This window comes from Anabrus simplex, chromosome X, assembly GCF_040414725.1.
Source record: "Anabrus simplex isolate iqAnaSimp1 chromosome X, ASM4041472v1, whole genome shotgun sequence".
NCBI lineage: Eukaryota > Metazoa > Arthropoda > Insecta > Orthoptera > Tettigoniidae > Anabrus > Anabrus simplex.
This window is the reverse complement of record NC_090279.1, coordinates 209363231-209383968: the sequence shown is the minus strand read 5'-3', so window position 1 is coordinate 209383968 and position 20738 is coordinate 209363231. Positions and strand designations below refer to the sequence as shown.

General features: G+C 37.4%; 1 protein-coding gene and 1 long non-coding RNA gene across 9 annotated transcripts in view; one reads left to right on the top strand and one right to left on the bottom strand.

Annotated features, from left to right (window-relative positions):
* Positions 1 to 1727, bottom strand: part of LOC136886379 (homeobox protein cut) — a 473229-nt gene extending 471502 nt beyond the window's left edge. For all 8 annotated transcript variants that reach the window (XM_067159126.2, XM_067159128.2, XM_067159131.2 and 5 more), the window contains exon 1: positions 1308 to 1727. The gene's annotated coding sequence lies outside the window, so the exon portion shown is untranslated. The remainder of the gene's footprint in view (positions 1 to 1307) is intronic.
* Positions 1728 to 4184: 2457 nt separating this feature from the next.
* The window catches only part of LOC136886176 (uncharacterized), a 368605-nt gene continuing 352051 nt past the window's right edge, over positions 4185 to 20738 (top strand). The window contains exon 1 of the long non-coding RNA XR_010861728.2: positions 4185 to 4907. This is a non-coding gene — a long non-coding RNA (uncharacterized lncRNA). The remainder of the gene's footprint in view (positions 4908 to 20738) is intronic.

Genomic DNA, 20738 nt, shown 5'->3' with positions numbered 1-20738 from the left:
CCTCGTAAGTGAGTGTGAAAATATTTTTTAAGTTTCTAAAAAAGCTATTCAAACATATTTTAAATATAAAACGACAGGTTTTATTTTAAAGGGGTAGGGAATTTTAGAATTGACGCATAATTTTTATATTCTCGAATGTTCTCTTAAATACCAAAATGACTATTGAGTTTCTTAATTCCTTTATTCAGCAATAAACACTCAATTTAACACCGTTTCGTTCTTGTGCCTTTTGATGTAAATTCTAACATATGTATCATTTGAACCGATTTCTAACGAATGTTATTTTATAAGTTATTTATAAAGTATTTTCTGGAGGAAATTGTATTTCTCTTTCTAGTATTTTCCCTAGATCTGAGTATGTTATCTTTAGATTTCTTTAGCATCGCGTGTACTTCAAAATCGAATTGCCCTACAGAAAAAGAGAAACGAACGGAACCTCAGAAATGTAAGTCTTTCTTTTTCTTCTCTTAACACATTTCTCCTTTTAGTTCTTACCTACCTAAATTCCCTTATCAGATTTTAACTAGACTTATTGATATGAACAGATTTTGTTGTCAGGAGTGTTACGGATATTCCTGAAAGTTATTCTAGGTCTGAGCATCTTCGTAAAATTCTTAACACTGTTCCAACAATAATAACTCACTGAATCGCATGCGCTAACCAACGGGACACTTAACAAAAGTTAACTTTCTCGTAACTAAATTCCTGTAACCGTGCTTTTCTCAATAGTAAACTAACATATTTATGTTTATGGTTATTTGTATATGTTAATCACATCACGGAGAATACTTGTAAGACACCTGTCAATTTGGCCTACAAATACATAACGTGATTGCAAGCAAAGTAAATGTATCTAATGAATTTTCCAGCATTCAGTCGTAAAATTGGTAATGGGATTACGGAAACGAGTATGAATTATCTGTTGATTAATCTGCAATAACCTTAGACAATACGGTGTGGTTGGTAAAACATTCTTAAGCAATTAGAATAAATTTCTCGACTGCTCAAAGTAAGATTTTAAAAATACAGCAGCGCATAAGTGTTGGCAAAACTCAGTAAAGTTGTCATCGACCTAATTGTTAGAAATGTAGTAGAAAACTTGGTAATTAGATTTCTAAAAAACACTTTTCTGTAACAAATAATTTTATACACTTAATTCACAGCACTGTTTCGTTCGTATTGTGAGAACAACGAATTGTAATTTTTTTTCTGACAATCAAGGATAGGGGATCACTTTTTTTTAAAGAAAATAAACATGTTTGTCAGAAAATGATAGCTATTAACAACACCAAACAGCACACACTTACACAAAACACGCTATGCAGAAGTCTTGCTGACGGCGATATAGTAGATGAACTTTCGTCGGCACTTTCGAAAACATTCAGCGGACTTATCAATGCCATTTTTGGAGACAGCGATGTTCCTGGGCGACTGACACATTGTCGTTGATCCGGCGTTCTTGCTGTCATTTCACTGATAATAATTAATTGTAGGAAAACACGATGACATGGAATTAGTAATGATTCCAAAAACAAAACAAACTCGTGTTGCAATCAGTCGGTGAATAAAATCAATGTTGATTGGTAATAAAAATATATTTCTCTAATTGAGTATAGTTCCTTCTTCCTTTTTTTTGGCTATCGATAACAGGCAATTAAAGATTAGGTACTGCACGTGTGTGATAACGTAAACACGTGTCCAACAGACGTCATGATCCTTTCTACAGAGCTCCCACCCTCGAACTGAATCGTGCAGCGCGCATCGGGCCTGCTGTCAGTATTGGTGGGGCTTTGGTTAGGTGGTGGGGGGCGAGTCTACGACCGCGTGGTGGGGACGGTACAGAGGGCTTTGCAGAGAGCCAGGGCGGGAGGGGAAGAAGAAGAGCTGCACAGCGCGTAAGAGATGGATATAAGAAGCTTTAAGGGGTTGAAAAGAGACCGCCAAATCTCTGTTTTAAAAAAAATGTGTAACAGAGAGAGAGGGTGAGTGTTATACACCAGGGGTGGGGGGTGGGGGGAGAATGATGAGAAGGGGTGCAAAAGCACAGAGCGGGGGAGAGGAACAGTTGAAAGACAACAGTAGAGTCCTTCTCTCTCTGACACATATAAGTTCCCTTTTACTTGAAATCCACGGGCGGATAAGGGAGTAGTACAGTTTTCAACCCTTCTTTCTCGTCCATCTCGCTCTGTCTCTCACCCTCATTCCTCAGGCTGTCTGACTCTCTCTCCCTTTTACAAAATCCCAACACAACGTGCAGCACCAACCCCGCCCGCCGTTCGCCAGTAGCTTCGCCTTCGAGGTGCTGCTATCTTGCGGCCGAGAAAGGAAGCTTCGCTGTGTTAAACCAGAAAGCAGCAACATATATACATCACATGCATTGCATCCTCTTGCTATCCCCCTACCCCCTTCCCCACTACCTTGCTGGACGACCACCCCTACTGTTCTCTCTCTCTCTCTCTCTCTCTCTCTCCCCTCCACAGCTACCCCTATCCTAAGGAATACGCACGCGGCTCAGCTACAGCTCCCTAATGTGGGATTGTGAAGGAGTCGGAAGGGTACAGAGGGGCCAGGCTGGCGGGGGTGGTTATGTGCCGGTACTATACCGGTTTGACACTGGTAGACATTTCAGTGTCACTTGCGGAAAAATTCTTAAACACTCAGGGAAAGTGACGAGGGGAAAAATTCCGTGCACACACACACACACACACACACACACACACACACACACATATATATATATATATATATATATATATATATATATATATATATATATATATATATATATATTCACTATAGTTTCAGCTGCACCCCAGATTTTTTTAAACTTACAATTAAACAGTTTGTTTACAGTAGGATTATTAGAAATAACAGCAATGCTGATCAGTGAAAGAATTTCTCCCCTTCTCCACGAAATTGTCTTCGCCGAATGCCGTAAATGTAGGTAGAGGAAACTTTTTCAAAGCAACTTCTTATCAGGACCAGAAAACTCTGAGGAAAAATCAAAGCAGAAATATTTTTCTCTGTCAGGATTTGTTAAGATAGGCTATCTTGGGGAAAATGTCGAATTTAAAGAACGGGTCATTACTTCTTTTAGAAAATCTAATTTTCTTTGAAATAATTTTATAGTTTATTTATTGATTGTTTAGCATGAATAATGTATGGACTCTTGCAGTGTATACGATTAAATTGACTGCGAAGGCGAAATAATATTCCAAGTTATGAGAAATTCCATGGAGCATCAGTAATAACAATAATAATAGGGTCTAATAATAATAATAATAATAAGAACAAGAAGAAGAAGAAGAAGAAGAAGAAGAAGAAGAAGAAGAAGAAGAAAGCAAATTTTAAGATATATCTTCAGAAATCTAATTAATTAAATTCTTCAAAAATTAGCTTTTGATTTTATCGACAAAACATTAAAAAAAATTGTTTACCTCTTTCGGAGTTTTGTGAATATATTTACAAGTTTTATCTTGCAAAATTATAATTGATTTCCTAAAAAAAAAAAAATCAAGAATAACCTGTTTTCTAACTGAATTAGTGGTTGATAATAATATATTCCAATTTATTTCAATGAACTTACTAAAACCATTGAAAATGTTGAGAAAATATTAACCATTTCACAGTGGTCGACGCTATTTGAGCTTCTTATAATTAAACAAATTAAACAAATGTTGCAAACGTAAATACCGGTACTCGTAAAAAAGGTCATTTTAGAAATTCAGTGATTTTTTTACAAAAACTTTTTTGGTAAACTGTTATCAAGGAATTCCTTTATATTTTGAATTTTTGAGTCTTAGAGCCTATGTGAATCTATTGATGATGATTATTATTATTATTATTATTATTATTATTATTATTATTCTTATTCTTATTTATGCTTATCGTTTTTTTATCATTCAGTTTGGATATCTGTAAGTATGGCTAATATCTATCTCAATTAGGAAAGCTGCAATGCATTATGTTCGTTGACGTGGTAGGCAAATAATAATAATAATAATAATAATAATAATAATAATAATAATAATAATAATATAATTTTATAATATTGTTTTCGAATATAAGACGTTTTACTGTGAAAGAAAATATATTTTGTCTGTATTTTATATTTCTTTTTGAATTCTAGGAATTGATTTTATTAATATTATTCATATGATTTTTTTCGTATTTAGAATTCAATTTTGACATCTGTGAGTATGGCTAATTTTGATTGCTATCAGACAAGTTGTAATGCCTGATGTTCAATGATGTGATATTGGAAGTGCATATTCGACCAAAGGAAGGGGAAGAGAAATGCTGTGCTAAGACAGAGGACGTCGGATGCCAATAGGGATCAATTTTAAAGATTGTCACTGAGTGTAGAAGCTATGGGGATGCAGGGCGTGCGTGGAACAGAAGGGGTGGGTCTGGTGTTACCATCCCGCAGGCGCGGTGTGGTCCAAGTAGCGTTGTGGGAGGTCGCCAGCCTGTGAGGGAGAGAGAAAAGGGTGGAGTGTTGACCATTACACCCCCCCATCCCCACCCGCTCTACCACCCCTAGATCGTTCTCGCGCTGTCTCTCTCTAACACACTCGTACTTCCACCTCTACGTTTTCGAGGTTGCACTGAACAACATAAGGTTTACCATTATACACAATATACTGTACCCCTTCACCTCAACACCCCTACAATCACCAATCCACCCCTTCCTCATTTACTCTCCCCCTCACCCCTCCGTTATCCATCCTCACCTATAATGATTGACACACGCTCAAAAAAGAAAATATCCGGTGATCAAGACGAGTCAAGTGTTCAAGAATGAAGATTAAGATCAACAATTATTTTTTCATCGACTAAGCCACCTGGAATCAACAACCACTTCCGGTCATCCAAGATGACATCGACAACAATGGCTTTAAAATATTGTAAGTAGACATTTTCTTAAAACTTATTTTGTGTAATAATATTCTCTTATAAAGCATCTATCCGATACCAGTCCGAAAAACTGAACATAAGCGGCCTTTAGAATTTAACGAACACTTAAGCAAAATAACGTCATCAACAAACTAGCTGCCATAATTATATTGTTGCATGAAAACGCACTTCATATTAAACATGAGAATAACTGAATTCTGTGTGGTATTCACGTCAACTTTTAAAACAACTTACAGAAAATATATTCTGTGTGTCACTTACGCAAAGACATTGGATTCGTTTCTTGTCAGAGAGAACTTATTCGTTGACCATTGTTGTGTATAGATTTGAGTACATTTGTATTATTTCTTAGGATATGTCTATACCACACGCTAAATAACTGAATGAATTTGTCTTCTAATGTTTTGATTTCCGCACTTCAAAATTTCATATTGGAATAGAGAAAAGTCAGTGTATTCGTGTATATTTTATGTTGCATGTTTCCTCTGTTATGGAATTATGAAAGAAAATATTTACGTAGTGTTTGTATTCTAATGCAAATTGGTTGAAATTTCAGCTTGAAATTATTCCTGTCACTCTTATACAATAGTGTATTTCTTTTCGTAGTCTTTGAGTATTATTATCTTTTCTATTATTTTCACCATCATTAGTACAGGGATGTTTAGGCAGAAATAGGATAGAATGCAAACTTAGTAAAGGACATAACAACTATACTCTAGCTTGCACAACGGTTATGCTGTGAGATTTGCATAATCATTAGGGGTACGGCATATCACAACCCCTAACAATTATGTTACTCTCGTTGCCTTACAGAAAAGCGAGCTGATCGACACTTCCTCTTAACCAAAATTGCTCGGACATATGATACGCAAAATTCAATGATATTAAATTAAGTTTCAAAATTTCTCCTTTCGTATAGTGAATTTCTAATGGAGAAGTCAGCTTACGAAGTCCCTAATTTAGAGGAAATCGTATCTCCTGCGAGTGCTTGTCTAAGTTGTTATTTAAAGTTCACTGTATTTTAAGGGCATGCGATTTCTACAGTATAACGACTGTATGGCTTGAAGTCCTTTTCAGAATTTGTATGTAACTTTGTGGAATTTCGTGGACGGTATCGTTGCATGTTGACGAGTAGCTTATAATTTTTTTTATTCAGGACATTACTCTGAGCCAGTGAATTTCCCATCTCAAATGAAATACTTTCTTCTACTTCCAGCATCATCAACAGCAGTGTTTAGTTTTTTTATAATCCGAAATCGTAAAGATGTTCTGTCAGTATACTTATGTCTTCTGATTGTTGAGCGTTGCTGGCGAAATACTCTAATAATGATGTAAAAGATAAGTTATCAAAATTGCCTGCGTAGAGGAAAAATACTGACCCGCAACGCATGGTTATAAAATATTCTTCAACTTTGAAGAGACAGGTTTCGAGACAGTGTAAGAAAAATACCGTCCGGTAATTACAGGCCATGATGAGATTATGAGGACATTTAAATAAAGAGAGTAACCAACAATCAAACTCGTTATTTACATCATGATTCAAAATAATGTTTAGGCAATACGATGTTAGAATGTAAACTAATTTGGGTAGTAGGTAGTATAGTCTAATGTAGCTAAAGTAACATAAATTGTAGGGATTCTATTAGGCCGGGACCCCTAATGTTTATGCTAATCTCATAGCAGAACTGTTGTCCGTTAGTCGCTTCAGTAAGTTTGCATTCTGACCTGTAAATGTCTTGATATCCCAGCTCCAGAACTAATGTCGTTTGGGGTCTAGGTAATTTCGTAACTGGATATTTCGTCACCAATTTTTCGTCAGTTTGTTTGGTCACCGTATACATTTTACCATCATATAGTTTGGTCACTAAGTGAATTTCGTCACCAAATTAATACAGCAAATTAATTTCTTGCTGTTTTGTTCTTATGAGAACAAATCCATCAATTTTCAATGTTCTCGGTTCTGCAGGCAACGTTTTCGCCCCAATTTATCCCAGGATTCTTTTCATACTTTACCTCTGCGGTAGTTAGTTTCGCTCGAAACACCTGCTATATGTCTTCGTAAAATAGATGATGTAAATCCACCTTAAATTCCAGGTTCTTCTTGCATTGCTTGCACAAATTGCGCTGTTCTAAGTCTACGGCATCAGTTTGCCGAGTGATTCAAATGTTCTGTAGATTCTTTTATAATGGATTTCTTATTCGCAGAAAGAATAATCAACGAATAATAAATGTCCCACTATTCACATCTCCAACCAGTCTCGACCTTCTCATATTTGTGCTTTGTAAACTTATGTTCACTGTAGAATAACTTTTCCTTTCCACTATTATCTTTTACAAGTCCGCCATATCACATACAAATTGAAACCGAATAAATCGTGGAAGAATACGAAAATAAAGAAAAATATTCCCTTGGAAACGAAATATCCCAAGGCAACACAACACTATACAAGAAATCAATAAATAACTAATAAAGTAAATTATATTTTTCCTCTCAGTTCTTCGTTAGATTTTATACCCTTGTGGCGAAGTTAGGGCGCACGGCACTCTGGTACAATATACAGTACATAGCGACATTATTTTAATAATATTAAGAATCTACACAGTAGGCCTATCTATAAAATGATTAATATTCTCTATCTACATTTTAACCCGACGATAGCTCTACATCATACTTGCTCTCTTTCGCTCTAACAATTGTTAGAGCCTGGATTTTTAGGTATTAATAGGTTAGAATGCAAACTTACTGCCGATAGTAAGAAGCCTACAACAGCCTGCACAACGGTTATGCTATGAGATTTGTATAACAATTAGGTGATCGTCCTATAAGAACTTCTATTATTTATGTTACTCTCGCTACATTATGAAAGAGCGGCCTGTACTAACCAAATTCGTTCACATTCGAATCTGAAGTCTAACAATCATTCAATCCATTCACGTATAAAACAGGAAATCTCTACAAGAACGCTAAAAGGCGTCTATCCGGCTATGGAAAATTTAAGTTTTAATTTGAGCGATTTACGGTCAATGTTCCAGATGATTATTCATACTTTTGTGGATCCCCTCCAACTTCTTTTCGAGTGCGCTGTATTTGGAAGACTGTCACTTGAACTGTTGCGTAAATAAGCTCGGAAACCTCCATAGGATTTATTGAAGAAAAAAAAAACCTGACATATCTTCATTTTCTATCATTCAGTCACCACATTTTAAAAGTAAACTTTCACTATAATATTTTGTCTGTGCTGAATCTTATCTAGTTGCTAATTGTATAGGGTTTCTGTTCTGTATTGGGAATTCAAGCTCAGCATTCGAGAGATGCGTAGGTTCGAACCCCAAATTTTGGCTGTCCTGCAAATTGTTTTCCGTGGATTCCCATTTTCATTTCCTGTCAAATGCTGGGACACTTTCTACCCATAGGCCACATCCGACTTCTACCACTTCCTTGCATCATTTCATTCACTATCATTCATTTCATGCCCATTAGCTTGTTAACTGAAGTTAAGGTCAGGAAGGTCATCCGGCCGTAAAAATATACCATATAAATTCACCACATCCCTGACACCGTATGAGAAAACAGACCTAAGAGGGTAGTCATACATATTGTCCGAGGTTCCAACACCGGTTGACTTTGTGGAAAGCCGGTATGGCAGTGGTAAACCATCACATCTTTCTACCTGAACTGTGGTCTAAACTAACACACTGCACATTTCGTTGATGTATACGTCAATGGATGTGAAATCATTAAGAAAGGGCCCGGCTGTGAATATTCATCATTCTGGCTACTTTTGCTGTCTAGGTAGCAGGCTTCTTAATTTTTAGAAAGGAGTCCTCCGTATTATCATTTTTGGCCTCTTCCAAGATATTTTGAGGTCGGCACTTGAGGCGGTCTTCGCTCAGTTTTACCATCCTTACTCGAAACCTATATGGAGAGATGTGTTCACTTTAGCATGTTTATGTGAGGATTGCTAGAGTGATGTGTCACGTGTATGTGAAGACGATCGCAAACAGCCGTAACCATAACCCAAGCCGAAGAAATTGATCGGTTACGGCTAAAATCCCCGGAACCCAGGACCGTCTGAATCGAAAGCCACTAAGAAATCGGACCTTCGAACATATCAAATATTTTGAATTTAAGAATTACATTCCAGAAAAGCCATAGGATTTCATGGCTTACTAACACAACTCACACAGACCTGGAAGAGAAGCATTTCACTCTTAAAAATAATGTTTCATTCAGAATGATTTTAAAATATTGTCCCAAGTAAGTCATTCTTAAACAGTACTATGGAGTCTTAATGGCATAGCCTAGTCTTCTGGATTATAATCCGAAATGGAAAGTGGTTCAAGTAGCTAACGTTTCTTCCGTGTTAGCTCTCAAAATATTAATCGTTCCCATAGGCACAATCTTGAGAACTTTCCTTCTCGTTGTCCAATCGGTAATTTTTAGAATCAGTCAAACGTTAAAAATACTATTTAATCACATGAAGTTGAACGTCCGCCATAGAAACTTCGTGTGATTTTTTTTCTCTGAACACTTGCATTCCAGTGCAATACTACACACGATATCTGAAAAAAAAATGTTAATGAGAAGTAGGGGTTGGGAGTTTTCTCAGCATTCTAAGCAGTGCCTGGCTAAAATCGCTACTATTGCAGATATCGTGATTTATCACTGAAGGTGAATGCATTCTCTTTCAATTTCTGGTGTAGGCCTATAAACGATGTATCTACGCTGTTCTGCACTAATATCTTAAAAAGAACAGATATTGTAGGAGTTATACGTTTCTAAGTACGAAAATACCACTTGGAAACATTGCCACTTGTGGAGAAGTATATTCATTGTTAAGTCGTAAGTCTTGTTACCAAGACTTTTTGTCAGATGAACCTTTCAATCAGATATAAATAAAATAAAATTCTATATCAGTTGTTGTTAGAGCTTTTCATAATTTTGAAAACTTAGTTGAATTAGGATACCTTCCCTCGTTTTCTGGTATTAACTGTTAAGCTAGCGGAGTCACTTTTTACCCATACAGAGATCCAATGAAGATAGTACAAGAAACGTTAGATTTGGTTGTCAACAGCTCAAACTACAGCAGAAACACGAGCAGAGACCGGATTTTTAGGCAGGAATAGGATAGAATGTAAACTTACGGAGCGAGAGATTTGCATAAGCATGAGGGGCCCGGCTTATTAGAACCCTTGAAGTTATGTTACCGTCGCAACATTATAGAAGAGTGGACTAGGCGATGCTTCCTACTGCCTAAACATCTGGATTCTAATCACGAGCTCGCTGTGGATACTTTGCGGAGGAAAAGTGTGTATGTCCAAGTCAAGTGTAAAATCATTGCCAGGACGTTGAAGTCTTAGCGAGGCATAGCACAATAAATTATGTAAGCAGGTAAAAGTCTATTAATAACGAGGCCCGCTCAAGTCTTATGAGTGCTGCAATTTCGCGCTAAAATTGGACCTTTGTCGCGATTTTGTTAGAGGATCGCCTGCCGTTTATTTATTTATTTATTTATTTATTTATTTACTGATAGGTAGAGCCCAAATGTTTATGCAGTAATAGGTTAGGATGCAAACTAATTTGGCTACTAGAAAGTGTCAACTAGCCTGCTCTTCCGTACTGTAGTGAAAGTAACATAATTCCTAGGCGTTCTCATAGGTGGTTCCCCTAATGTTTATGCGAAACTCACAGCAGAACAGTTGTACGAGCTAGCGTATATTAGGATTCTAATTTATTACTACTCGTATATAAGCATTCGGACACTACTTATAGACACACGTTATTCGAAAAACATTGTATTAAATAAAGTGTAAAGAGAATTTCTATAATTTTCAGTTTTGTTCTTAAACTTCTTACCGTTACTTCCCTCCAGTCTATCCCATTCCCCTATTCACCCCTTCCGTTGGACCCTAGCGTAATTTGCATATACCTATGTCACTGCAGTATTATCCATAAATTTTTGACAGTATTATTCGTTATCTGCAGGCATTTTACTTTGAAACTGTCTGCGTGTCGATTTTGAGGTTCCGTTTTTCTCTACCAGATGGCAGGATGAACCAAGTTTCTCTTGGATGATCTATGGCTGAGTTTTAATTGGTTTTGTTGGGTAAACAACAAATTTGTCACTGGAAGTCTTTTACACGTTGATATGGAGTGTAGAAGGGACGTTTTTTACGCCCTATATAAGTGCGAATACCCATGTCGGGTTCGAACCCGTGGTCTTGCGACCCGGAGGCCAACAGATCCATTTACCACAGATTATTATTTGAAGTCTTAATAAACGTTTTGACAAGCGTAACTCTTCCAAAGGTGGTAATATAGAGTTACGACACTTCTGCAAAAAAGAAATGGAAATTAAAACATTTTTTGCACCGGTCTTTATTAAACTATGTTTCAAGCGGAAGTATTTAACATTCAGAAAAATACAAGACTGGCAACCGCAAAGGGTTTACGAACAAGAAAGGGACAGATGGTGGACAAGTTGATAACCAATTCTTCTTTACTGGAGGCTTTGAATGGGAGTACGTAAGAAAAAGTGTGCTTTGTTTGATAACGCTTTTCAGTCGTAGGCTATTGGAAGGAGGCCCTGGATTGATGTCAAATGTATTTCGCCACTAAAACTTATATAACGGATTTGTCTAAAGACAGTACGACCAATACTATTCTGGAAATAACAACGTCCTTCAAGGTGAGGCACAGGAAGTTCGGCACTTTTCCTTACGCAAAGAGGTCGGAAATATCTCTCTACCCTTTCCAATCGACGTTGTTAATCCGCGTTGTTTTGCATCTCTTACAACAGCGATCACTGCAACATAAATTGAGACATAATAAAGGGAGTGCATTCTAGTTGGGCCCCTCTGCACAACAGTACCAGTTGAGTCGACGGTAAAATAGATTCCAATTCTTTACTAATATCTTTTGTATATATAAGAAAACAAAGGTCCAAGAACAGTGCCCTGTGGGACCCCCTCTTAATCAATACAGGGTCAGATAATGCTTCACCTAAAATAGATCCGTACATTTTATCGTATCTATTGCTTCTGTTCTGGCTATACATCATGGTAGTATTATCTTCTCAATTCCAGCAACAAATGAAGGATCCATCTAATTAAGCAAGGGACAATTTTTATGTGAGAAAATGGCTGATGAAGTCTGCACTTCAAAAAGTAGACTGGAATATGAACTCTCACATATTTCTTCCACATAAATCTGACTATTCACTTTGACTATACTTAACTGTTTTTATTTTTGGTCAGAAGAACAGCATTCATTTTCAGTGTCCACTCAGTTATTTTTTTTAAGTCTGTCGAACCACGAACACTAAAAATGAACACATGACCAACAGAATGACATGTTTCATGCTACAAGAGCATTATAAATGATTGACCCTCCCTTGGTGAATTATTCCAATCCCTATCCACTTTTCCTATAATACTATATCAACTAATATTTTCCCCAATTTGTGAATTCTATCTTTATCTTAATATTGTGATATTTTCTACTTTTAAAAACACCACACAATTTCATTCTTGTACTAATATCATTTCATGTTATCTATTCACTGACAGATCGGAACATACCGCTTAGCCGAGCAGCTCGTCTTCTTACTCCCATGTCTTCCCAGCCAAAACTGTACATTTTCGTAACGCTACTTTTTTGACGGAAATCACACAGGACAAATCGAGCTGCTCTTATTTTGGAATTTTTCCAGTTATCGAATCAAGTAATCCTGCTGAGGGTCCCATAGACTAGTTGGGGTCTTACCAGAGACTTTTATGTACCTGCTATATTTGTTTACAATCCCGTTTGTGTGATTACCTCAATGAAGACCTTTCTTTTATATTAACACCTAGGTACACACGGTGATACTCATGATGAACCTTCACTCCATAAACGCAGTAATAAGAATTGTAAGGACTTTTACACTTTGTGAGATTCGCAATCTGACTTTTACCACTGTGCATCTCACGTTATTGTCGAGCTGTTCATGAGATCGCTGACAGTATAACATCATCCGCAAAATCCTTATTTTCTGATTCCAATTCTTTACTAATATCTTTTGTATGTATAAGAAAACAAAGGTCCAAGAACAGTGCCCTGTGGGACCCCCTCTTAATCAATACAGAGTCAGATAATGCTTCACCTACTATAATTTTCTGAGATCTTTTTTTTTCCTAGTGGAATGGACACCCATTCAGTCACAATGTTGTCAGTTCCAACTGAACATTCTTTTCAATTATTGACAAGTATTGCACATACTTATACTGCAAACGCATGTTTAAAAGTGATTTGATAGTACTGAGGATATCTTGTAGAACGAAACATGTCATTCTGAATGTTTTCATTTAAAGATACTTTTAGCGTCTTTAGCGTCCTCAGTGTTATATTTTGGGCTTCAATAGACTGAAAAACTTTAAAGTTAAATAATACTTGACTAGTATATTCATTTTAAATTAAATGTGACTTAAGGGGAGGAGGGCGACATTGCAGGGAAAAGTGACATAAAAATAGGTAAGATTTGAACTTGATTATCTTACTCCATTTTTGCAATATAAATTATAAACTCACAGAACAAGTAAATTTATACTTTTTCTTAACTGTTAGCATCCTAAAATGTTTAATACTACTAGGAAATGGAGTTATTCAATATTTGTTTAAATACAGTACAATGTAATTTTTAGTATTCGTCCCAAATTTCAGGTACACTTTACTAAGGAACTATTAAATATACAGAGCTGTAATTATACATTCTATGTATGTGTACTGTCGTCTGTAAGATAGACTTAAACAAATAACAAATTTATTTCTTAGTGATCCACAAGGCTTATTTTTCGAAAACTTTTTTTTTTCATTTTCATGATCAGAAATTTAAGTAAGTATAATTTTTGTTCTAGCCAAAGTCTATTATCACACACCAAGCCTATTTGGAACGATTCTGAAATTTTACTTCCTGAAGTACAGCCATTACCTAGAAAAGTGCACCTGAAATTTGGGATGCATACTAAAAATTAAATTGTACTATGTTTAAAAATATAGAATAACACTATAGGAATGATATAGGCTTTTGGGCTTATGCCATGTCAAGAAAATCAGGTGAAATTCTTTACGTTTCGCAGAAAACTTTGCAGAGCATAAGTCAAAAAGCCTGTATCATGTCTCTAAGTATGGGCCGTGAAAGCATCAATGGCAACATTAGAATAAGACTGTTTTATAGCAACATTGAAAACTTTCAGGGTGCTAACAGTTAAGAAGAAGTGCAAGTTTACCTGTTTTGAGAGTTTTAAAGTTATATTGCAAAAATGGAGTAAGATATTCTAGTTCAAATCTTACCAAATTTTATGTTACTTTCCCCCACGATGTCGTCCCCCTCCCTTTATTGCAATGCCAACTATAAGTGACGATCAGTCATAGGGAAAGCGCAGTCAAGCCTTGTGGGGAAATTATTGCATCCTTTCAGACGTATAGAAATGTGAAGAGATGATTAAATTATATGTTTGTGTATAACATCAATTTTTTAGACCAGAGTTTACGAAATACCACCTCTTGTCGTATGCCAGATTTAAACCTGCTTAAAATAGGGAGATAATGTTAATTATTGCCATGTAATTTCAATATAGGTTACAGAACGCAGTATGGATCGCGTCTAACTAGTTCTGTCTACTTCTCGGCTCCGTACCTAACACAAATTTTGACCACAGAAATCAAGTAGTAAACATGGAGTGGAGGAAAGATAAATTAAGCAATCAACCTTACATGACTCCTTATGTGGTCATCATAGTCACAGACGTTTTGCGTGGAATCCAAGTCACAAAGACGCTTTCTTCATTTCTAAAATCTCATCTGAAAATAAAGACGTTATTAGCGCATCTATCCGATATGTGGCCGAGCTAAGGCAAATGTTTAATAGATATGTTAACATGTTAACTCGTACGTCGTTAACAAACCATTTCACTGGAAACAGACAAATGTTGAAAAACATATTACCGTGGATTAAGGGGGATAATAGCTAGCCTAGGTAATAAGTCCATGACCGCTTCGCCCCGAAGAACGCGGGTTCGATTCCCCTCCATCTCGAAGTTGTGAAATGTATAAATGATATGTCCACTTCTGCGTCAGTAAATGCCAGTCGTACCTCTGTAACTTCGGGGTTCGTAATTAGTACGGTAGCCTAGCTGTGGGATTTGTATTCGGAATTCCGAGCTTCGAATTCTGGTCGATCTCTAGTTGGAACATTCACTTGAATATCACTTGACATCATGAAGAGCATTCAGCCGTACAACTGGACCAAGTCCACGGATGGTACACATATCAAGACCCGATCAACGTCTAGGTAAAAAAGCGGGAAATAAAATGATCATTAACGTGTCTTTTCAGTAAAACGTGTGACGTGACGTTACCTAGCAACCGTACAGGCTGTGATGTGAAGTATTGATGGATGGCCATGACATACAGATCCACGGCCTGACCAGCTCTCAAGGTACTGTTGCTAGGTAACAATCGCGTCACACATTGTTTATATGACAGTGTTTCGTTCACAAATTTTTGAATGGCCCCATTTCTAAGACTTATTTATATAAATAGATGTTGGTAATTTCATGTCAAGAATGGGATTGGGTTTAGATTTTTTAAAAAATCATTAGGCTATAATGAGAAAGAATCTGTTGAGTGGGAATTTTAAATAGAGAATGTAGAATACCAACAATATGTCACATTTTCCTTGCCTTCATTATTTCAGTACTGATGAATGTTATAAAGGCAGTTGAATATTGCACTCACATAAGTGAATGTATTCATGCAAAGGATCTCTTTCTTTTCACTGTGTAACGTTATCCTAATTCACTGATGTAGTCCATTGTCTTCCCTATTATGAGCGTGTGTTCGCCTAATGACATCCACAGTGTGACCGACCTTTCAAATGTTAACCTTTCTAAAGTAGACTATTCTTTAAGCAAAACAACTTACACCCCCCTCGCTGCCACCTTCACCCCTCTTTACAGCAGTACACCCTAAAAACCTGACCCGCAGTCCGGCTACTCAAGTGGGGTAAGTTGAATGTGGCTGAGGGATGGCGGGGAGGCGAGGGAAACGGGGAAGAGGAAGGATTGTAGTGGAGGGTAGAAATAATAACACGGAAGAAAAGAAAGAGGAGAAAAGAACACACTAACACTCTACTTATTCTAGTCCCCATCCCTCTGCGCAGTTTTTTTCTTTAAAGAAGTACTTTCGAACTGAAGAGGAGCAAGATACGCAAGGCATTGAGGGAAAACAAAAGACAGACAACCGCAAAGGACTTGACGAACAAATGACAGATGGTGGACAAGTAGATGGCCAGTTTATTACCAGGAGGCTTTGAATACAACCACAGTGTTCTTGAATACAAAACCTAATGTCATTTGCTGTTTTAATAGCGTGCCATGGACATGGGATATCGAAATATGAGGCTTTGGATTAACGTCACGCGATTTGATCGAGGAAGCTGTGACACCGGTTAGAGGGGGCGGAACGTAGCATATTAATTACGTACTTTCGTATGACCTAATATTATAAAATTGCGTGTCGGTTTCTAAAACTCACAAAATATTGTAGATACGATTAAAAAACTTTCTCACATAGCCCAAAAGACGTGACGAATGTATGGCAGGTGGTGTATATCCTGATTGTTGTTTTCATAAAGAGAATACTTCAGTGGACAGTAAGAATACCCTAATGGTTTGGACATCAGGTGTTGATACAGAAGACTCTTTCTTTAGCCATGCAATTGTTATAAGGAGGATGGTGACATCACGCGGTTCTTGAAATGTGTACAATTACAGGGAGCGTATATTTGGTTACATTGAAAAACTCTCCGCAGGGGTTATGTACCCTAGAATATTTAACATAAAACACTGAACTGCTGAAGATGCTGGATAGAATAGGAATGGGAGACTACTAGGAAAAGAGATTCAAAACGAAGAAAGGAATCTCCGTAAGGAATTACTTTTATTTAAAAATATGCTTTACGTCACACCAATATAGATAGGTCCTGTGGTGGCGATGGGATAGGAAAGGGTTACAAGTGGGAACGAAGCATCCTTTGTCCAAATTAAAGTGTGAAAATGGGAAACGATGGAAAACCATCTTCAGGGCTGCCGATAGTGGGGTTCGAACCCACTGTCTCCCGAACGAAATCTGAAGTATTGTAATGAAATATACCGAGAAAGAAGTGATCGCGTCAGAGTGTAGGCCCCAAAGGACACTGCGAAATTAGCAAAAAGTTGTCAATAAGAATAAGGGTCAAAGAAAGAAACATGAAGAGAGAATTGCGTTTCTTATGTCGAAAAATAATAGAAGAGGCACATCTGAAGACAGTTTGTAGGGACTCGCCTTGCGTTAAATACCTGGGCAGTGATTATTATTATTATTATTATTATTATTATTATTATTATTATTATTATTATTATTATTATTATTATTATTAATTCCGTTTACCGTGTACGGTTGGTTTTCCCTCAGACTCAACTAGGGATACCACACCTGCTGCTCCAAGGGCAGTGTCCTGGAGCGTGAGACATTTGGTCGGATATACAACTGGGGAGGAGGGTCAGTGCCTCGTCAAGGCGGCCTCGTCTCCTATGCTGAACAGGGGCCTTGTGGTGGGATGGGAAGATTGGAAGGGTTAGACAAGAAAAAGAAAAGAGTGGCCTTAAGTAAGGTACCATCCCGGCATGAGAAACCACGGAAAACCACTTCGAAGATGGTTGAGGAGGTAATCGAACGGACCTCTACTCACTTGACTTCCAGAGGCTGAGTGGACCCCGTTCCACTCCTCGTACCACTTTTAAAATTTCGTGGCAGAACCGGGAATCGAACCCGAACCTTCCGGGTTGGTAGCTAATCACAGTAACCACTATACCATAGAGGTGAAATGGCCAGTGATTCTAAAGCGAAAATTGCTAGAGAGAAAGAAATTCATACAAGAATTAAGCAAAGAATGAATCGCATCGGTTAGGGCAGCAATTTTCTTTGTATATATTTCAAAGTGTGCGTCAAAAGAAAATAAGAGAAATTAAAGTACGCAATAATTCAACTAATGAAGGGTAGGGTACATTATGTTCTACATTATGTAACAATGTTTAACATATAAGAAAAGAAAAAGACGGGGACAGTTTGGAGAAGGGATGTAAATAATTTTCAGAGTTAATTATGATGTTTAGTTTAGTAATGGAGAAAGTTCTTCTTCTGCCGCTTTGCCCTACACTTGTGGGGTCACGGTGGATTTGGTCCTTTGACCTTCCTGACGCCATCCCAATGTGGTGGGGTTTAATCACTCTTGTGTGCTTCTCGGTGATTGGTAGTGGGGAGTGTTGGGGCGAACACAAATACCCAGTCCCAGAGCCAGAAGAATTGATCAGACGCGATTAAAATCTCCGACGCGGCCGGGAATCAAACCCGGGACCGTCTCAACCGAAGGCTTCAACGCTGACCATTCAGCCAAGGAGTCGGACTTTAATGGGATCTTTAACATTCTGCGATGTATCCACATTTTTGAAAGGACTGCAGCCGATTCAAAGATGAAACCTTTAGTGGCCATCCTTCGACAACGAACAAAGCAACACCTGTAACACGCAACACTTCACGACTCTCCAACCAGTTTCAAATCGGAAGTCATGACTCCACACGTGATGTTTCAATTTCAGAAACTCTTTATTGATACCTGAAATATGACATTCCTTCAGTAGTCTAAATAGATAAATAAATAAATAAATAAATAAATAAATAAATAAATAAATAAATAAATAAATAAATAAATAAATAAATAAATAAATAAATAAAAATTAAATATGCATTACGTAGAGCCGGGATGTTTATGCAGTAAAAGGATAAATTGCGAACTAATTTGTAGAATAGGACGAGTCGGCTAGCCCGCTCTTCCGCTTTGTAACGGGAGTAACCTAACTTTTAGGGGATTCTGAGAGTCCAACCCTCTATTATATAATCTCATAACATGACTGTTGTCTGGGCTAGAATATATACTCGCCACTGGCATCAGTAAGTTTGCATTCTAACGTATTAACGCCTAAACATCCGGTGTCTATACATTAGCTAATAATTGACAATACTAATAAGTATAATTAATTTTTCGTAATACGAAGTCTAACGTAACATCTGTTTTAGAAACCATTCTTCGCCACGAGAGGAAGGATAGTTGTGTGAAATGATTGATAAAATTCCGTCCAGGTAGTTTATAACATGTTGTGCAGGAGGCTTTGGAATTGTAATCACTAACACAAGACACGGATAAAAACAAATGACTGGAGATTGACAGCACAATGGATGCACGCAGACAATTTGAAAACGGTTCTAAAAATCATAAAAGACAAATGGCATTCATTATTATTCTTAGGAGTGTCCTGACAGGGGTGAATTGTTAATTATGATGAATTACGACTGAAGTTAATTGTCTCATTAATATCTTATTCGAGGATGAGATCGTAAGAAATAGATAAGGGTGTAGCCTCGCTGTATTCAAGACTATGGTCTTCTTCTTGATAGGTTTGGGAGCTTTCTGGTTCATGTAATTCCTGTAAGAAGCAATATCAGTGTTCATGGGGGAGGTACAATACATCCAAAGTATCCCCTGTCAGACACCAGAGACGACTAAAACCGGGTGAGCTGGTCGTGTCGTTAGGGGCGCACAGCTGTTAGCTTGCATCCGGGAGATAGTGGGTTCGAGCCCTGAAGAAGGTTTTCCATGGTTTCCCATTTTCCCACCAAGCAAATGCAGGAGCCGTTCCTTAATAAAAGCCACGGCCGCTTGCTTTCCACTCCTAGGCCTGCCCGATCCCATCGTCGCCATAAGACCTATCTGTGTAGCTGCGACCTAAAAGACGATTGCAAAAAAAAAGTGAGACGACTAAAAGGGGTGACCATTTGGAGTTCCAAACGTGATATTATTATTATTATTATTATTATTATTATTATTATTATTATTATTATTATTATTATTATTATTATTATTATTATTATTATTACAGAAATGGCGTATGGTTTTTAGTGCCGGGCGTGTCCGAGGACATGTTCGGCTCGCCAGGTGCAGGTCTTTCGATTGGACACCTTTAGGTGACCTGCGCGTCATGGTGAGGGTGAAATGATGATGCAGGCGACACATGCACCCAGCCCCCGTGCCAGAGAAAGTAACCAATGATGATTAAAATTCCCGACCGTGCCGGGAATCGAACCAGGGACCCTGTGATTAAAGGCCAGCACGCTAACCATTTAGCCATGGAGCCGGACATTATTATTATTATTATTATTATTATTATTATTATTATTATTATTATTATTATTATTATTATTATTATTATTTGGTTATGCCCATTCATAGAGCGCGTTGGAAATTGTTCATTGGCTTGATGACTTTCGACTTCGTATTCTTCCAAAATCTCTTCATGAACTCAGTGTGTTGCCTCTTCCATTCTTCTGACCATTTTGTACCAGTACTGCTGCTAGTTTTCACCACAAACGTGTGTTTATTTACTGATAATAATGTTTTTGACCATTACAAATTTAAATACCGTCAGATGTAGTCTTCTTGTTTCGTATGGGCCGACTGAGGACCACGACATTGAACTATTGCGTTTGAGGCGTGTTATAATGTTTCCCCAGTAATTGCGCATCCTCAGGCCGTGTTTTTCCTTCCTCTTTTTCCAGAAGGTACCTGTCTTCCTTCCTGGCAGTGTGTCCTAAAACCTCATTTGTTTAAGTCTCTTTCTGTTCCTGTAGAAGTTTGTTTAGAATTTCTTCTGTTAAGTATTTTATTCTAAATTTAACTTTCTTATTT